The following is a 5,000-nucleotide window of genomic DNA, read 5'->3' on the forward strand; positions in this document are numbered from 1 at the left end:
GCAAATTACAAATCTTAGAATTCTAGTGCAAATGTAGTTGGTAAACATCTGCGCAAATTACAAATCTTAGAATTCTAGAGCAAATGTAGTTGGTAAACAACTGCGCAAATTAAAAATCTTAGAATTCTAGTCCAAATGTAATTAGTAAGCAACGGCGCAAATCTGCTGAAATTAAAAATTAGAATTCTAATAAAAATGTTTTTGGTAAACAACGGCGCAAATCTGCTGAAATTAAAAATCTTAGAAAACTGACAAAAAGGTTTTTGGTAAACGACGGCGCAAATCTGCTGAAATTAAAAATCTTAGAATTCTGATAAAAATGTTTTTGGTAAACAACGGCGCAAATCTGATGAAATTAAAAATCTTAGAATTCTGACAAAAAGGTTTTTGGTAAACGACGGCGCAAATCTGCTGATATTAAAAATCTTAGAATACTGACAAAAAGGTTTTTGGTAAACGACGGCGCAAATCTGCTGAAATTAAAAATCTTAGAATTCTAATAAAAATGTTACTGGCAAACAACGGCGCAAATCTGCTGAAATTAAAAATCTTAGAATTCTAATAAAAATGTTACTGGCAAACAACGGCGCAAATCTGCTGAAATTAAAAATCTTAGAATTCTAATAAAAATGATATTGGCAAACAACGGCGCAAATCTTCTGAAATTAAAAATCTTTCTTGTTGAATTTACGTCTCCCAACACATCCAAAAGTAAAACCGTACCTCATTCTGCTCGTGAAAAAGCGCAATCACGCTCTACCACCATTTTGCATTTGAACATTTGTTAGCAATAAAATCAAGCTCCTTAACGTGTACTCTATATATAAATATTCTCCCTGAAGCCCGAAGTCCCTCGCCCAAATTCTAGGTATTGGTCGCAAAGGACGGACGAATATGGAAATGAGTCAAGCCTTTGATTACGGAGCGTCCCTCTAAAGAGGCCCTAATGCCCCTCCTCAAATGTGTATCACCGGAAGGTCAGGAACGCGAACGTGAGACTGAATTTACTTTTTTTTTTATCATAAAGAACGTATCATCTTGTTTGCGTTCACCAAGAATAATTGTAACGTCGCCAAAGGGAAAATTTAATTAACAGCTTATCTCCATTTTCTTCTATTGCTCTAAATCCTTTACTGGGAAAGGCATGGCTGTTAAATATTAAAAGGATAAATCTGAGAGAGAGAGAGAGAGAGAGAGAGAGAGAGAGAGAGAGAGAGAGATTTCAAGTCGTGATTTAAAAAGTACCTCAAATCCTGATCCGTAATGATACTGGATATTCCCAGTAAGATTTTTTTTTTTAAATCTCATTTACAATAATAAGTGAATTCAAAACTATCTAGATAATCCAATGAAATCATGACTCCTTAATCTACGAGCATGACCTCTCTTATCATCAAATTCTGTTGAATAAAATAAGTGCTTGAGACACTTGCCCAGAAGCGATTTCTGAAAGTGATATGCTTTTTTTTTTCAAATGACGAGGAATGATCGAATTAAACTCTCTCAAATCCCACTTTGATGACTATGAATCTTCTTAGGGAATTGTAGAGGGGGGGGGGGGGAGATCGTTTTCGAAGAACACGATGGGGAGGCGGAGCTATGTTCAACGTGGGTTCGGCCATGACGAGAGTGGGCGTGGCTTAAGCCTATAAGGGTTACAGGGAGGTTTCTCATCTCTCAGTTAGCACACGCCCGGCGATCTTGTACCTCGAGTGTTCGTTCCTCCACGCGGCGTTTTCGTTTCCTCTAAGCATCGTCCACTATCGGAAAGAGAACATCGTCTCCTAGGCGGTAAGATTCCCTTAATTCTTTTGCTTAATCTAATATGTCCGGTGATCTATCGCTCAAGTTATTTAACCAGCAACAGTTGTTAAGGAAGAGTTTAAGCAATTTGCTGCTTGCGTGCAACGTATGAAGTGACTAGTTATAAGGGTTCCTCTAATAACATGCAAAAGGGTTTGGTGGATTATCTTTGCCTTCGTTGTAGTGCGACGTAATTTATTCATGGTTTTATACAGACAAAAGACGAAGATCCAAAAGGGATATGATTTCTTGTGGTGTCAGTTTTACCAGATGGTTTATGTAACTCCTTCTCCCATAAATAAAACATAAACAATTCAAAGAATTTAATGTAATGAATCTTAGAGCAAGGGAAATAATATAAAAGAAGGAGAGAGAGAGAGAGAGAGAGAGAGAGAGAGAGAGAGACTGTGTGCGAATTTCTCTCTTGCTGTAAACAAGTGCCCAGTCTCTTACGTCATAGCTCAACGGGGTAGCCGTTCACCCTGAGTTAAAGTTTTGCGCTGAAAGATTTCATGTGACTTTTGCGAATATCTCTTCCTAAGACTTCATTTGTTTGTTCACTTTAACATTAAACATCGTTCTCTGTAGTTATAAGAAGCTTTTTGAACAATATCTAATGTTCTGTAATTATTATATGGTAAAATTTCAAGTTTGCAGTAGAAATAAACTAAATAATGTCTAACACTAAAAAAATACTTCCTTGGATACCATTCACATTCCAAAGAAAACATCGTATATGGAAATACAAGTCATTTAAAAAGTTGTATGACCTCTGATACATTACTTCGACTTGTGAAGTGTTGTGCAAAAGGTGTTTTTCTCAACAAGTTGCGCGCAACCCATGAACAACTCCACTCGTTGCAGCATGCGACGGAGAGACTTATTATTACTGAACCTATGCTCTTAGAAATTGATGCTGGATAGTTTCGCTAGAATGGTATCAAGAGCGTCTCTTAATCGGGATAGTTTCGCAAGATTAGTAGCCTATCCTATTTAAACTCCGAAAAAAAAATGTATCGTAGATAGCTACCGCAATGTGACATTGTCACAGTATTATTAATAATATATATATATATATATATATATGTATATATATTTATATATACATATATATATATATATATATATATCCATATCCGGCCACGCTCAGCGGCATTGCCAGACATACAGCTATCCGGTCTCTCCCCGTCCCTCAGGTAGGGAGACAGAGAGTAGTCATACCCTGGCTAGTGTGGTGAGATTGTTATAAAAAATAACTCTTAGCCTGAACAGTCTCCCAAAAATGATATCCTGGACAAACGTCAGCGTGAAACGTAACAAGCCACCGCCATAATTCAAGAGAGGACAGGAGAGAATAAAAAAAAATCGCAATTTAAAGCGAATAACTTAAACGAGGGTTATGTTTTACCTCATACGGCCAATCGTTCGTCTTGAGTGAATAATGGGATTAAAGATCCCACAGACAGACAGGCACGCACATGCACAGACAGAGACACTTTATTCCTATTTGCATACCATAATTTATTGCTTTAGATTTTTTTTGCGTTTAGGTCAGAAAAATATGATAGTCTCATCAGACAGTCTGTAACTTCAAGTAATATTGTATCGGTTTCAAAAGGATCTTTTGAATTTCTTCAGGAGATAACTGAGAAGAAGAAGAAGAAGAAGAAGATGAAGAAGAAGAAGAAGAAGAAGAACAATGCTGTTTGCATGGACATGAATAACTGCGTTAGTCTTTTCAGACGAAAATCCGTGCATAAAAAATAGCCCACTGAAGCAGTGATGCCAGATGGGTAACGGGTTAGTGTAAAAATTCCTAAAACTCGTGATAAAAAATCCCCAAAACCACCCAAAAATCCACATTTCAAGAAATATATTTTCTTCTCATATAGAAATTACTCCCTATACTTCATGTAATTGTAAGTAAACTAACTGCAACAATATACAGGTTTACTCACCTCTGTTTCTTCTTCATAGAAATATTTACTAAATATTGTCACCAGTCATCCAAAATCCCCAAATCTAAGAATAAATTCCCAAATGTAGGGATAAATCCCCAAATCCAGGGATAAATCTCCATATCTGGCAACCCTGCACTGAAGGGGATTAGGTCTTGTGTTATACGAACCAAATGCTTGCCAATTCAGTTCAGCACTGCCAATTGCCTAAAATGTTTATGCAACTGATGATACTGAACAAGTATTGCAGAACTCCAAACATTTATCGTTCAGATGAAAAATTTGCTATGAAAACATCCACGATGATGTATTAACTTCAGGGAAAATAGGACAGTGCCATCCAAGACTGGAGCCTTTATCACACACACACATACATATATATATATACATATATATATATATATATATATATACAGCGGAACCTCTACACACGAACGTATCTACATCCGAAGTAAAATTCAAGCCTTTATAAGGAAATAAATTTGCAGTTAACAAATTTCACCATTGTAACTAAATACCAAATTGCTTAATGGATAAGTAACGATATTAATTTGATGAAGCAGACAAATTAATAATGAATAAATACCGTGAGATTGGATCATTCTTATTCTGATCTTACAGCTAAGTTGCTTCAGTAAGTAGAGATATGAAAACCTATAGAGATCATCGAAAAAGAAACTGAATACATACCAACACACGAACAGCTATGAATGACATTGAAAAGCAAAATCCATGAAAATAAAAAAAATAAAAAATCTAAATGGTTTTGGATCCAAAAGGATGAGCTGATATCCAAGAGTTTTACATAAGCTAAGGGAATTGCACTACATTTTTCGACTAAATATAGCGTGACTTACTCGGCAGAGTTCCTCACAAGATAATCAAGTAGTATCTTTATCTTTATCCTTTCTTTAGTCTTTTTTTTTTTTTCAATTCATGGACAATTACCCACTCCGTTGGCTGCCTGGCCTCACTGTGAGCTATCACTATCTTTTCCAGACTACTTTGGTTTGATGCTATTATGCTATTTATACAATTTCCAGTACGTGCACTCACCCAAAGATATATATATATATATATATATCCCGTCACGCTCAGCGGTATTGCCACACATTTAACTACTCGGTCTTTCCTCGCCCCCTGGTGAGGGGTGGTACACTCGGATATCACAATGTCCCACAAATTGCCGAAACTGCCATGGTGTAGTTAGGAAAAGGGGTGGGGGTGGGAATGGTTGAA

The 5,000-nt window shown here is 36.4% G+C and overlaps 1 protein-coding gene across 2 annotated transcripts in view; it reads left to right on the top strand.

Moving 5' to 3' along the window:
• LOC137642706 (sodium-coupled monocarboxylate transporter 1-like) overlaps positions 1 to 5,000 on the top strand; it is a 152,140-nt gene that overhangs the window by 111,308 nt on the left and 35,832 nt on the right. Inside the window, exon 1 of one of the 2 annotated variants that reach the window (XM_068375507.1) lies at positions 1,659 to 1,791. The exons of the other annotated variant lie outside the window; for it this stretch is intronic. The gene's annotated coding sequence lies outside the window, so the exon portion shown is untranslated. Of the gene's footprint in view, positions 1 to 1,658; positions 1,792 to 5,000 lie in introns of those variants that run through there. 2 annotated transcript variants of the gene reach the window in all.

Source organism: Palaemon carinicauda, chromosome 6 (genome assembly GCF_036898095.1).
Source record: "Palaemon carinicauda isolate YSFRI2023 chromosome 6, ASM3689809v2, whole genome shotgun sequence".
Taxonomy (NCBI): Eukaryota; Metazoa; Arthropoda; class Malacostraca; order Decapoda; family Palaemonidae; genus Palaemon; species Palaemon carinicauda.